The sequence below is a fragment of the Bos indicus genome, chromosome 21, assembly GCF_029378745.1.
Source record: "Bos indicus isolate NIAB-ARS_2022 breed Sahiwal x Tharparkar chromosome 21, NIAB-ARS_B.indTharparkar_mat_pri_1.0, whole genome shotgun sequence".
NCBI classification, from domain to species: Eukaryota; Metazoa; Chordata; class Mammalia; order Artiodactyla; family Bovidae; genus Bos; species Bos indicus.
Genome location: NC_091780.1, coordinates 27,300,694 through 27,316,387, shown reverse-complemented (window position 1 = coordinate 27,316,387; position 15,694 = coordinate 27,300,694). Strand labels below are relative to the sequence as shown.

Genomic DNA, 15,694 nt, shown 5'->3' with positions numbered 1-15,694 from the left:
TTCTCTTATCCAAACCCTCCTTCTACACACGGGGACACTGAGACAGAGAGAAAGAGGTTCAAATGCAAAGCCACAAAGAGCATTCGCAGGACAGATCATGGGTAGGAGTTTAGAGATCACAGAGACCTGTGAGACTTTTAAATGTAAAAGTCATTCTTCAGACAAGAGTGTATGGGGTACTCCAGTCTATAGAGCGGGTCAGAGTGAAGAAAAGGACTGAGCTGAACCTGCCAGTCCCCTTCTGCTACCCCTGGTCACTCCTGTGGCATCTCCAAGTAAACCTGGGGCTTCAGAGCCCAGGCTGAAAACTGCTGATGTTTATGCTCTCAATTTCCAGATGCTGCTGCTGTTTAGTTACTCAGTCATGTCTGGCTCTTCAGACCCCATGAACTGTAGCCCATGAACTGGCTCCTCTGTCCATGGGATTCTCCAGACAAGAATACTGGAGTGGGTTGCCATTTCCTTCTCCAGGGGATATTCCTGACCCAGGGGTCAAACCTGTGTCTCCTGCTTGGCAGGTGGATTCTTTACCACTGAGCTACCTGGGAAGCCCAATTCCCAGATAAAAAGCCAAAAGGAGGTTGGGAGGCTCACCTAACATTGACCCACCAGGATTGTTTTGAGTATAAAAGAAGGTGAATCCTAGACGGTTCATGCCAAAGGGCTTAGCACACAACAGGTACCTGGAAAACCTGTGTGCTCTTCCCCAGGACCAAGGTCATACCTGGTCAGTATCTCGGCCAGGCTGAGGGTCTCCTCTGTCATCTTTCCCCATGGGATCAAGATGGGGATCCCCATGGGATCAAGATCAAGCTCTTTCCCCATGGGATGAGTCAAAAACTGGCTTTACTCATCAGGTCAACAGCATCACTCAGCACAGCTCAGCTCCGCTTCGCTGAGAAGTGCCTGTCATGGATTCAGGCATGAATCCTGTCCATGAGGCAGGTGGTTAAAGGGGCTCTGATGCTGCAGAGTTCTGACTCAGGCCCAAGCCACAAAATAAAGCCTGTTGCCAGAATAACAGACTGTGGGATGCTCTTGGCCCACGGGTACTGCTGTTGGTGCACAGCTAGTACTGAATAAGGAAAAGCAGAGGTCTTCCAGCATTTCATCATGCAGAAACTCTTTCATATTATATAATCTCCCCAAGAGAACACCTTCTTGAATGAAGAGTGTTTTTCAATACCCAGGTGCATTGTATTGTTTTCTCTATTAGCATTTTAATTTTATCAGCGTATCTACCAACCTCCATGGCTCAGTGATAAGGAATCTGCCTGCAGTGTAGGAAACACAGTAGTCACAGGTTCAATCCCTGGTTCAGGAAGATCCCATGGAGGAGAAAACGGCAATGCCCTCCAGTATTCTTGCCTGGCAAATCCCATGGACAGAAGAGCCTGGGGGTGGGGTGGAGGCTACAGTCTATGGGGTTACAAAGAGTCGGACATGACTGAACACACATGTACATGTCTATAGCAACCAATAACAATGAATCAAAATGAATGAATGAATAACTATTTGAGAGTGTACCCTATATATCAGGTACTCTTCTTGATGCTTTGGTATAAATTAACTCAGTGGGCTTCCCTGGTGACTCAGACAGTAAACAAAGTGGAAGTGAAAGTCACTCAGTCGTGTCCGACTCTTTGTGACCCCATGGATTATACAGTCCATGGAATTCTCCTGGCCAAAATACTGGAGTGGGTAGCCTTTCCCCCCTCCAGGGGACCTTCCCAACCCAGGGATCGAACCCAGGTCTCTGGCACTGCAGGCAGATTCTTTACCAGTTGAGCCACAAGAGAAGCTCAGTAAAGAAATCGTCTGCAATGAGGGAGACTCGGGTTTAATCCCTGGATCTGGAAGATCCCCTGGAGAACAGAATGGCTACCCATTCTAGTATTCTTGCCTGGAGAATTCCATGGACCAAGGAACCTGGCGGGCTACAGTCCACAGGGTTGAAAAAGTCAGCCATGACTGAGCAATTAACACAACTAAATATTGGTCCATTTTATCAAACACCCTCTTGCCAATATCCCAAAGTCCTGTACTCTGTTTCCTTCCATCTAGAAAACAGTGAGTCCCCTACATACAAATCAGTTCTGTTCTGAGAATGTGTTCATAAGTCCAAGTTATCTGAGGTACTCAGCTAACACGATAGGCTATAGAGTACCATACTATGTTGAAAGTGTTAGTCGCTAGGTCGTGTCCGACTCTTTGTGACCCCATGAATCGCATTCCGCGGTTCGATTCTGGGGTTGGGAAGATTTGCTGGAGTAGGGATAGGCTATCCACTCCAGTATTCTTGGGCTTCCCTGGTGGCTCAGATGGTAAAGAATCCTCCTGCAATGTGAGAGACCTGGGTTCGATCCCTGGATGGGGAAGATCCCCTGGAAAAGGGAAAGGCTACTCACTCCAGTATTCTGGGCTGGAGAATTCCATGGGCTGTATAGTCCATGGGGTTGCAAAGAGTTGGGCACAACTGAGTGACTTTCACTCACTCATGGTCGTAGCAAACACCTTCTTCCAACAACACAAGAGACTCTATACATAGATATCACCAGATAGTCAATAGTGAAATCAGACTGATTATATTCTTTATAGCCGAAGATGGAGAAGCTCTACACAGTCAGAAAAAACAAGATACACAGTCAGCAAAAACAAGATCAAGAGCTGACTGTGGCTCAAATCATGAACTCCTTACTGCAAAATTCAGACTTAAATTTAAGAAAGTAGGGAAAACCACTAGGCTATTCAGGTATGATTTAAATCAAATCCCTTATGATTATACAGTAGAAGTGACAAATAGATTCAAAGGATTAGATCTGATAGAGTGTCTGAAGAACTATGGACAGAGGTTCCTAACATTGTACAGGAGGCAGTGATCAAAACCATGCCCAAGAAAAAGAAATGCAAAAAGGCAAAATGGTTGTCTGAGGAGGCCTTACAAATAGCTGAGAAAAGAAGAGAAGCTAAAGGCAAAAGAGAAAAGATATACCCATTTGAATGCAGAGCTCCAAAGAATAGCAAGGAGAGATAAGAAATCCTTCCTAAGTGATCAGTGCAAAGAAATAGAGGAAAACAATAGAATGGGAAAGACTAGAGATCTCTTAAGAAAATTAGAGATATCAAGGGAACATTTCATGCTAAGATGGGCACAATAAAGGACAGAAATGGTATGGACCTAACAGAAGCAGAATATATTAAGAAGAGGTGGCAAGAATACACAGAAGAACTATACAAAAAGATCTTAATGACCTAGATAACCACAATGGTGGGATCACTCACCTAGAGCCAGACATCCTGGAATGCCAAGTCAAGTGGACCTTAGGAAGCATCACTGTGAACACAGCAGTGGAGGTGATAGAATTCCAGCTGAGCTATTTCAAATTCTAAAAGATGATGCTGTGAAAGTGTTGCACTCATTATGCCAGCAAATTTGGAAAACTCAGTAGTGGCCACAGGACTGGAAAAGGTCAACCAAAGAAAGGCAATGCCAAAGAATGCTCAAACCACTGCACAAATACACTCAGTTCACATGCTAGAAAAGTAATGCTGAAAATTCTCCAAGCTAGGCTTTAATAGTATGTCAACCAAGAACTTCCAGATGTTCAAGTTGGATTTAGAAAAGGCAGAGGAAACAGAGATCAAATTGCCAACATCCGCTGGATCATTGAAAAAGCAACTGAATTCAAGAAAAACATCTACTTCTGCTTCATTGACTATACTAAAGATTTAGACTGTGTGGATCACCACAAACTGTGGAGAATTCTTAAAGAGATGGGAATACCAGACCATCTTACCTGCTTCCTGAGAAACTTGTATGCAGGTCAAGAAGCAACAGTTAGAATCAGACATGGAACAATGGACTGGTTCCAAATTGGGAAAGAAGTACGTTAAGGCTGTATATTGTCACCCTGATTATTTAACTTATATGCAGAGTACACCATGTGACAGCATATTAATAAGCAGAGACATTACTTTGTCAACAAAGGTCCATATAGTCAAAGCTATGGTTTTTACAGTAGTCATGTATGGATGTGAGAGGTGGATGATAAAGAAGGCTGAACGTCAAAGAATTGATGCTTTTGAACTGTGGTGTTGGAGAAGACTCTTGAGAGTCCCTTGGACTGCAAAGAGATCAAACCAGTCAATCCTAAAGGAAATCAACCCTGAATATTCATTGGAAGGACTGATGCTAAAGCTGAAACTCCAATACTTTGGCCACCTGATTTGAAGTGCTGACTCATTAGAAAAGACCCTGCTGCTGGGAAAGATTGAAGGCAGGAGGAGAAGGGGACGACAGAGGAAGAGATGGCTGGATGGCATCACCAACTCAATGGACATGAGTTTGAGCAAGCTCCAGGACATGGTGAAAGACAGGGAAACCTGGTGTGCTGCACTCCATGGAGTCAAAAAGAGTTGGACATGACTGAGCGACTGAACAACAACAACAACAACACGTATTTAGTGCTTATGATGTACTGTTCTAATTGCTTTACCATTTAGTTCTCGTAAAATCTATTGTAGGCTCCATCAACATCCTAATTTTGCACACATACACACACACAAAAATGGAATTCATGGGGACTTCCCTGGTGGTCTAGAGGCTAAAACTCTGTGCTCCCAGTGAAGAGGGCCTAGGTTCAATTCCTGGTCAGGGAACTAGATTCCACATAGCACAACTAAGAGTTCGCATGCCTCAACTGAAGATCCCACACAATGAAATGAAGATCCAAGATCCTCCGTGCCACAATTAAGACCCAGTACAGCCAAAAAACAAACAAGATATGTGCCTCAGTTATCTTTTTTTGAACTGTGGTGTTGGAGAAGACTCTTGAGAGTCCCTTGGACTGCAAAGAGATCAAACCAGTCAATCCTAAAGGAAATCAACCCTGAATATTCATTGGAAGGACTGATGCTGAAGCTGAAACTCCAATACTTTGGCCACCTAATTTGAAGTGCTGACTCATTAGAAAAGACCCTGCTGCTGGGAAAGATTGAAGGCAGGAGGAGAAGGGGATTTTTAGAAAGATAACTGAGGCACAAAAAGGTTAGGTCAGTTTCCCAAGACTGCACAGACAGAACTCAGTGAAAGCAGGAATTTAAGCAGGCAATCTGACTCTGGGGCTTGCATCTTTGCCATGGTTCTACACAGCCATTGATTAGTGTCTCTCTTTAACCTCAATCTCTCCCTCTCTTCTGGGTTTTATCCTCAGCATATAAACATACTCAAATTGTCCATCTTGGAAAAATTACATGTTGTATCTATATCCTCTTCTTGTTACCTGCCTCTCTTTATCCCCTTCATATCTTCCCCTCACCTTTTAAAAATTATGGTAAGAACATTTAACATGAGATCTGCCAGGCTTCACTGGTAGCTCTGTTGCTAAAGAATCCACCTGCAATGTAGGAGACCTCAGTTTGATTCCTGGGTTGGGAAGATCCCTTAGAGAAGGGATAGGCTACCCACTCCAGTCTTCTTGGGCTTCTCCGTTGGCTCAGATGGTAAAGAATTCGCCTGCAATGCGGGAGACCTGAGTTTGATCCCTGGGTTGGCAAGATCTCCCTGGAGAAGAGAATGGCTACCCCCTCCAGTGGGAGAATTCTTTCCTGGAGAATTCCATGGACAGAGGACCCTGGTGTGTCCATAGGGTCACAAAAGAGTCAGACACAACTGAGCGACTCATTTTTCACTTTCACTGCTACCTTAACAGATTTTAAAAAATATTTACTTATTTATTTGGCTGCAGCAGGTCTTAGTTGAGACATGCGGGATCTTTAGTTGCAGCATGTGAACTCTTAGTTGTAGCATTTGGGATCTAGTTCCTGATCAGGGATCAAACTTGGGCTCCCTGTTGTACTGGGAGCACAGAGTCTTAGCCCCTGGACCACCAGGGAAGTTCCTTAACAGATTTTAAAGCATACAAACCAACACTGCTAACAACAAGCATGGTTTTGACAATGGACCATTCTTCGGCCCTTCCTCTTCCTGAACAAAATGTTTTACACTCAGTACTTTCTGCCCTCAGGCTCACCTCCTCTTTGAGCTACAGCCCACAGAGTCAGCTTCCTCCCCCAAAACCACTGAAACTTTTTAAAATCACTTCTGCCTTTTACCAAAGTCATGAATCCAAGTCCAGAGGGCGTGGTCTGCTTGCTCAAAACCTGCCTTATTTCTAGAGGATTCATTAATCTGAATATCATTGCTCATATCTATTGGTTGAAGAATACAAAGAAATCAAGCTTTTAGAGTAGCTCTTTTCCCCCCCATCTTCTCATTACTAGCCTTTACTTCTGGGTGTCATCTTTCAAATCCAAATTGTAAATACTCTCCTCCCTGCCACTGTAATCCAACACAGGCATTCCTTTGCATTCTGTCAATTCAACATCCCAAAACTATAAGCTCTCAACACCAGCACCACTGTAAGGATTAATGTATCCAAACCTCGTTGCCTTTTGTTCAACTTCATGAGGATTCCCCATAGTTCACCTGGAACTCATGGAGAGGGAAGTGTGTGTGTGTGTGTGTGTGTGTGTGTGTGTGTGTGTGTCACAGCTAACACTGGTCCATTAGGCATTTGAAATACTGAAAGACAATCGAAGTTTAAAATCCTTCTGGACTTCCATTGGTGCTGTATGGAGAACCTATAAGTACGGAGTTGCCCATACCACCTTGTGGAAAGGGCTGCCTGAGAGTGAAGCCAACACAGAAGGTCCAGAACTCACAGAGGAAGATGAAGATAGAAAGGAAGACAGAAAGAGAAGGATGAGCCTAGAGGATATAATACCAACACCTGGGACTTCCCAGGTGGTCCAGTGGTTAGGAATCCACCTTCCAATGCAGGGGGTGAGGGTTCAATCCCTGGTTAAGGAACTAAGGTCCCACATGAGTGTGGCAAAAAAATAAAATAAAAATAAATCATTAAAAAAAAAAATAATAATAATACCAACACCTAGATACAGCCATGCCTGAAGCCATGCTATACCTGAAGCCATACTATCTATTCACTTAGAGAAATGAATAAAACTTCCTCTTTTTTTGCTTAAAAAATCCTCCTGAATTAGTTGTTCTTTCTGATGCCACTGGCATAAGTTATGGAAAATAGTGACATTCAAAGGCCGAGACGCTTTTTGAAACTGCCTTTTATCCCATCCAAGTCTAGTAGAGGAGCCAGTCACCCCCAGTCAAGGCCCAAATTCTTCTCCCCTTCAGTGCTTGGCTCTGGAATAAAGGCCTCTTGCCTTCTTTTTCACCAAGCATTACCACCATCTGTGTATATTCTTAGACTGCAAAGCCAGTTCCCTTCCCCCCTCTATCTCCCCACCCTCCGCAGCCCACAAGAGCTGTCCCAGCAAAGGTGAGCTCACTCAGTGAGCATTTTCCAGGACACAAACATGTGGAGACCTTCGGGACCCCGTAAAACGCATGTCCTGCCCCCAGTGGTGGAAACGTTAGCTGCGTGTAGGGTTTAGGAGACCAGAAGGATCGAATTCCTCAGTGGAAACTGGGCTAATCCCAGAGGACCGTTGCAGGAGTGTCTGATGAGTACAGTCAGTTTTTAAAAATAAGCTTTTCCAGAGAGAACCAGGACTTCTGCGGCCATGGCTGTCACGTGGGATGTCCAGTGGAGCCCTGGGATGGGAGGCTGGGGATACACTGGGGACCAGGGAGTAACCCTTCAGTCTAGAGCAAAGAGGGTTTGCAAAATGAACCCTGTTACTGTGGAAAATGTAAAAAAGAAAGGGAACAATTGCAAAAGGACTGTAGAGGAAAAGCCAGGATTGGACTTCTGTGGGAGCCTGTGTTCCCTCTAGGCCTGGCATAGTAAGAGAGGAGAGAGAGAGAGGATAATTGAAAACACAGCACCGTGGTCACACGGTTCAACTTAGCTTTGGTAATTGTGCTCAGGACATTGGAACCAGCTTCTGCTCCCTAATGGAACCAAATGAGAGTGGAGCTCGTGGGCAAGCCCATGCCATTGCCCAATTCCAGTCTTCAAAAGGTCAGAAGTAATGAGCTTTCTCTGATTTTACCCCAGGGCTGTAGGAGCATTTGCCAAGCTCTTGTCAGCCTTGCTCTACCCCCGTGGGTCCTCCACCAGGCTGTCTTTCAGGTCTCTTCCAAGGCTGCCCAAGGATGCACAGCTAAGGCTTCCAATGTGGCTGTGCTAAAAAGGACCAGCTGTTCCCCTTACCCAACAGAAAACTCCGAAGGATCCACTTCACCCCGGGAATCAGCTCTCCTACTCCTTGGAGGCCTTTCCTCCCAAACCATGATTGTATTCACTTTAGTTAGAGCTTCCATAGAATGCTCGGGCTGGAAGGGTCTCCATATGACCCACAGGAGGAGATCCTGTGGCCAAAAGAGACACGAACTGACTCACCATCATAGTTTCAGTGTGCTTTAGACCCACCTTGGCTAAGCTGTCATCTGTATAGCAAATGCAGAACTGGGACTTCCCTGGTGGTCCAGTGGTTAAGCATCTGCTGCGCATTGCATAGATCATGGGTTTGATTCCTGGTTGGGGAACTACATGCCACAGAGCAACTAAGCCCGAGAGCCACAACTACTGAGTCCCGGTGCTCCAACTAGAGAATCCACACACAATGAAAGATCTCGTATGCCGCAACTAAGACCTGGACAGCCAAATAAATAATTTTTTTTTAAAGAAAGAAAATGCAGTGTCAAAAGTATAAAGTTGAAGGGCAAAAAAACAGATGGTTCTTCCTTTAAAGGGACTTGAAGAATTTCCAGACTGGGGGCCGGGGAGCTGCATCAGTTAAGTCCTCAAGGAGGACTCTCTTCTTTCCTTTCTTTCTTCTTTCCTTCCTTCCTTTTCACTTGTTGACTTTGCAAGCACTTGCTGAGAAAAACTCTTACGTGCTTGCCTCTCTGCTAGGCACAGCTAACCCACTAGAGAAGAAACCATGGTATTTCCATCTGGTTAAAATACACTTAATTCACTGGAGAACTTTGCAAGGGTGCATAACCATATGGAGAGAGGGGAACTAGCTGATAAAATGTGTTTCAAATTTCTGAGTTCTCCGACAGTGTTCTATATCAAAGGCAATTTTTAAAGTTTGGTCACTCCAGCCCGGGGGTAATTTTTTTGTTTTCAGCTGAGGAGTGACTCAGAGATAAGAAATGAAGGGAGGAAACTGATGGCTCCTTTTCTTTCTAAAAGAGTGTCTTTAATAGGACTCCAGGGACCTGCGGCTGGAATCAGTGGGGTGTGTGTCTGTATACATCGGTCACGGGACAAGACGAACGGCACAGCGCCTCTCAGCCTCTTTCCCAACTGGTAAAGTGAGCAGGCTGTGTTGAAGTGAGTTTTATACACTTGATCTTTCTTCCTCTGTGCTGTTACTTCCCAGAGGGAAGGGACCATATCTCATCATTTTACGTCCCCAGAGCTCTGTCAAGGCTTGCCACACACAGAGTAGGGGCATCTGCATGTCCAGTGAATGAATGAATAGTGGGTAAGCATCTCAAAGGTTCCTTTGCCCTCAATGGACCTTTCCCACATCAATATGAGGTGAAATGATCCTAGATGGTTAATTTTATGTGTCAACTCCACTGGGCTAAGGGGTGCCCATATAGTTGCTGGGCTTCCCAGGTGGCTCAAGTGGTAAAGAATCCGCCTGCCACTGCTGGAGATGTGGGCTTGATCCCTGGGTCGGGAAGATCCCCTGGAGGAGGAAATGGCAACCCACTCCAGTATTCTTACCTGGAGAATTCCACAGACAGAGGAGCCTGGCGGGCTACAGTCCACGGGGTCACAAAGAGTCAGACACGACTGAACCACTGAGCATGCAAACACACACGCACAGTCACTGGAAAGCCATTTGAAGTCTGCTCTCAGGAAAATTCTAAAGGCATGTGTGAGATCTCTAGAGGAGGCCCTCACAGGGGACGCCGCACTTTCAAGCACCCTGGCAGGTGATCGAATCCATCAACAGGCAGGCACAAGTGGCGTCACCAGGATGCCCTCAAAAAGCGCAGGCCTCTGAGACAGAAGATGAAGATGGACAGGACTATTACCTCATCGGCATGTATTCCCTCCAAGAGAGAAAAGGGTGAAAATATAATTAACCTCAAGAAGAATCTAGATAAATTCAAGAAAGGCATCTCCACCCACCACTGTTCTGAAGGGATTGGCTAAGATGGATTCCTCATTAAATCCCAGTGCTTGGGGACTTCCCTGGCGGTCTGGTGGTTAAGAATCCGACTTGCAATGACAGGGATATGGGTTCGATCCCTAGTTGAGGAACTAAGATCCCACATGATGCAGAGCAGCTAAGCCCCCACTCTGCAACTAGAGAGAAGCCACAGTCACAACCACTGGATACACGGGCCACAACTGGACAGTCTGTGGCTGCAACTAAGATTTGTGTGGAGCAACGAAGACCCCACGTGCTGCAACTGAGACCCAACGCAGCCAAATATATAATAAATGATGAATATTTTTAGAGATCCCAGTGCTTGGAAGAAGGCTTCACAGGTAGGAGATACTGAATAAAGACTGTTGCCATGAAAACAGCAGTCAGCTGCCTAGCACTGGCCACAAGAATGCTTGTAGCTGGGAGAAATGACAAGCAGGTGCAGAAATGACCTGGCCGAGAGCTTAGACTCTGGAGGTGGCCTTAGTTTGCATGCCAGGTTTCCCCCTTATCTGTGCAACCTCAAACCAAGTATTGAACTCCTTTATGACTTAGCTGATCACCCATAAAATGGAGATGACAATGCTAACCATGTGGGAACGAGAGCAGATAGTCTTAAGAAGGTCTTGGCTGAGTACCTGACACATACATGGACTAAAACAGAAAGAGAAAATAGTAGAATAGTGGGAATAACCTAAATGTAGATCAAGGAGAGGTTTTTATTAAAAATATTATGATACACTCACACACGGAACATTATGTGACCAATCTCAAGAATAAAATATATGGATATGGAAAGAAGTTCACAGTATGTTGTAAAGCTAAGAAACACCATAAAATAGTCATATCGGCTAGTTTGGGTCATAAAAATGTACTTGCCTGAAGAGACATCAAACTGTGAACAGTGTTTTTTGGCAGGTGAAGATGTTGGGGGGTGAAATTTTCAAGGAGTTTTTCCTTTTTACTTATTAATTTCTTGTTTCTGGTTTCTTATGACAGTTACAAGAAATTTTAGTTTTAAATTAAATTTTAATTATAGTTTCCATCACAATTATAACCAGAAAAATGAAAAGTTTTTATTTTGAAAAATAAAATAGAAATTTATGGCTAATTTCTATTAGCTAGTAGTTCTGATTAACTTGAATAATAATCTTCTCAGATTTGAAAATATCTGATTGACATTTTTACTGAGATTTATAGATGAATCTGGGTAGAAAATCTTCCCATCCAGGAACATTTTTTAAACTTTTGCTTTGTTTATGTAGTTGCTCAGCTTTTTTTCTCAGACCTTCAGTCAAATTTTATGTTCTTTATCATACATAGTTTAAATCTCTCTAATAACATTTATCCATCTGCACTTTACTTTCTACTTTGAATAGACCATTATTAAAATATTTTTCTAGTTGTTCATAACTTATCTATAAGTTATGACTTTTGCACATTTATTTCATAACCAGCAATCTTACAGATCTCTCCTATCCAGAAGCTATTCAACAGTTCCCCTGTGTTTCCAATTGTCTGATATCTACTAACAAATCGGCTTCATCTTATAATATTTTTACCACTTATTTCATTTTATTTCCTAAGTCTACTGACTAAAGTTTCCAGGACTTTAATAAATAATGCTAACAATAAAGGAGTTCCATGTCTTTTTCTAGATGTTAATGGAAATTCTCTAGCCTTTCACAGTTGAGTAGAATATTGATAGCTATACTGAGATAAAATTATTTTTATTATATTAAAGAAATCGTCCAAATTACTAATTGCAATTTGGGAAGTATTTTCTCCAAGAATGGTGTTGCCTGTTAAATGCTTTTTCAGCTCCTCAGCCATGTTGTGTATCATTCTTTTGAGTTCTCAGTGTGAAGAAACATATCATTGGCTTTTTTAAGATTGAGCCCCTAATATTGTGACCTTTCTGGACCCCAATTCTTCTCATAGAAAACTGAATTTAGTTTGCTAATATTTTGTTTAGGATCGTTATATCTATGCTCACAAAAAGAAATGGTGGACTTCCCTAGTGGCACAGTGAATAAGAATTTGCCTGCCAATGCAGGGAACACAGGTTTGATCGCTGGTCTGGGAAGATCCCATGTGCCTCAGAGCAACTAAGCCCATGTGCCACAACTACTGAGCCCTAGTGTTGCAACTACTGAGGCCAGTGCCTAGAGTCCATGCTCTGAAACGAGAGGCCGCAGCAATGAGAAGCTGGTGCACAGCCTGAAGGGCAGTCCCTGCTCACTGCAACTTGAGACAGCCTTCGAGCAGCAATGAAGACCCAGCACAGCCCAAAATTAATTAATTAAAAACTCTTTTTAAAAAAAGCAAACAAAGCAAAAAGAAATGACCCTTCATCTCACTTTCTGCTATCTTAGGTTATTATTAAAAAAGGAACTGGGGGAATTCCCTGGAGGTCCAGTTGTTAGGACTTTGTGCTTTCACTGCTGAAGGCCCAGGTCTGAAATAGTTTACTAATTTAAAATAGGGCTTCTCTTGTAGCTCAGAGGGTGAAGAAACCGCCTGCCAAGCAGGAGACCCAGGCTTGATCTCTGGGTCAGGAAGATCCCCTTCAGAAGGGACTGGCAACACACTCTAGTATTCTTGCTTGGAGAATCCCATGGACAGAGGAGCCTGGTGGGCTACAGTTCATGGAGTTGCAAAGAGATGGACATGACTGAGCAACTAACACACACACACAACACAATTTAAAATATACTCAGTAAAAGTTTGAAGTAGTTTTCCAGAAAATCTCTTTGTCCTGTCATCATGTTTGAGGTGGTTCTTTGAAACTTTCCATTGTTTCCTTGGTTGTTGTCTATTTACTTTTTTTTTTTTAAAGAAACTTATTTTTATTTTATGTTTTAGGCCAGATGCAGCATGTGAGATCTTTGTTCCCTGACAAAGGATGGAACCTGTGTCCCCCGCATCATTAGCGCAGAGTCTTCATCACCGAACCACCCTGGAAGTCCCCTGATCTATTCAGTTTTTAAAAAATATTTTCCTTTGACAGTTTTGTTCACTTACATTGTTGATAAGATGGATGACTTTTCATCAAGATTTTCAAATTTATTAGTATAGAGATGTCTTTTACAATTTCACAATTTACATTTTTTCTCTGAACTATATAGAGACCACTGATGTGCATTTCAGTTGGTCCTCTGGTCCTTCTTCCTATTTTACTCACCTGATTGAAGTGAGCTATTCTACTGGTCCTCTCAAAGGACTCAGAATTAGTAAAAAAAAAAAAATCTACTCTTTTCAGTTTACTTTCTAATGTATTTACTTCTGCTTTGGTTTTATTCCTTTTTCCTTCTTGATTTTCTGATATTTATTTTGTGCTTGTGTCCATCTTCTAGAGTGTAATATTTAGTTCCCTCAAATCCATTCTTTCTATTTTAGAAATAACAGCATATCATGCCGTGGTTACCTGCTTAGCTTTGAGCCTGACTAGATCTGAGTTTAAACCGCTGTCCGATTATTTACTAAATGTCTGACTTGGGAAATCTACCGAACTTTTCTGTGACTCCAGTCTCATTATCTGAAAGATGGGGATGACTGTAGGAGTCATCTTGCAGCAGTTTTGGGACAGACAATAAACTGAAACACCAGATGTGAATCCCTTAGCACAGTTGGTTGGCTAGTACAGTTACTATAGCCACCACTGTCAGCGTCACCATTATTATAAAAAGCTAGAAATTTTCCTCTGAATGACCCTTTGGCCACAACCCATGGATTTTAAAACATGATGATCTAATTGTTGTTATTTTAGAAATGGCCTGTAACTGCAGCTTTGATTTCCAATTTAAACCCAGATTTTTAGAAGATTGCTGTTGTTATTGTTAGTTTCTTGTGGTTAAACTTCCAAGATTTAACCTTGTTGTTCTTATAATTTTTTTATTAGAAAATTCCAGTTTCATTGCATCGTGGCCACAGGATGTGTCCTGGACACTTTTTATTTGTTGAAATTTATTGAGGCTTATTTTGTGAGCCAGAATGTGATGTAGCTAAATGTTTTAAATGTTCAGTGCCCATTTGAAAGGAATGATTATTCTGTTTAGAGTTTCAGATATGGATATACTCAAATGTGATATTAAAATATGTATATATTCCATCTTATAAGCCATAAACGAATTATATTTTGGTCTAATCTGTAAAAGCTTAGAGTGGTGTTCATTGAAATCTGGTACCATATCTGTAAGACATTTCCAAAAATTTTGCTTTACATATTTAAATGTCTTTATTAGAAGAAATTTTTACAAAATGATAGAAGAGTACACCATAAAGTTCTCAATTTTCATATCTCCATGGTGCACACTTCTTTTATCATTTTGTGAAAATTTCTTGTAATAGTTGCCTCAGCTTTTGTCTGACAGAATTAGCATTGTTACCCCCACTTTTAATCTGCATTTACATGGTTTTTACCCATCACTTTATTTTTAACCTCATATGATTTCATTTTCAATGTATCTCTTACAAGTGGGGTATAATTTGGAGTGAGAGAGAGCATTTCTTTCTTTTTTTTTAAATGCAAGGTTTTAATATTTCTGTTTATTTATTTTTGACTGCACTGGGTCTTCATTGCTGCACTTCGGCTTTTTCTAGTTGGAGCGATCGGGGGGCTACTCTCTGGTTGCGGTGACTTCTCTTGTGTGGAGTACAGGTTCTAGGCCATACGGGACACATGGGCTCCGTGGGTGTAGTTCTCAGGCTCTAGAGCACAGGCTCAGTAGTTGCTCTGTGCAACAAAGACTAGGGATTGAACCCATGTCCCTTGCACTGCAAGTTGTATTCTTAATCACTGGACTGCCAGGGAAGCCCTCTTTCAATACTTTAATTTCCCTTTTTCAAGCTGAATCTGGGAGACTTCCTTTTTAAATATAAACCTTGTATTTGATACTATGTTTTATGTATCTTATACACATTTAATGAACAACTTTGTATCTTATATCTTAATTGAGACATCTTCCTTCTGATCTGTTTTGGTTTGGTCTTTCTGTAGCTTCTTATTGTCTCCTTTTCTTGCTTTTCAGGCAACCCATTCACTCTTTCCTGTCCTTAATGACTCAGAGGCTTTACGTTTTATTTTTGTATTATTGATGGCTCTGTAAAGAATTTTTCAAAGTGATGCTTGAGCACAGATGTTCCTTCTTCATCCATTCCAAGAAAGACACTATCTTATGCCTCTTCCTACACGTTCAGGGAAACCTCTCACTTCCTCCTGATACCAACCTCTCCATTTAGAGGTTTGGAGGACATTATGTATTATCTCTTTCAAAATTATTTTTATCACTTGTATTGATATTATTTCAAAATCCTGTTGAGAACAGTCAATGATTGAGATTAACTTAGCCTCCTTTTGTGGCCCAAATATGTATGTATACAGCGATTGGTTGGGGTTTGGGTTTTGCTAAGAGATTATGTATCATCTCTTTCATATTATTCTCTATTTCTCTCAACACACACACATGCCTTTACTGTTTGCTTTTTTTTTAACTTTTATTTTATATTGGGGTATAGCTGATTAACAATGATGTGA

General features: G+C 42.2%; 1 protein-coding gene across 6 annotated transcripts in view; it reads right to left on the bottom strand.

Moving 5' to 3' along the window:
* Window positions 1–15,694, bottom strand: part of IL16 (interleukin 16) — a 126,681-nt gene that overhangs the window by 80,447 nt on the left and 30,540 nt on the right. The window lies entirely within an intron of this gene.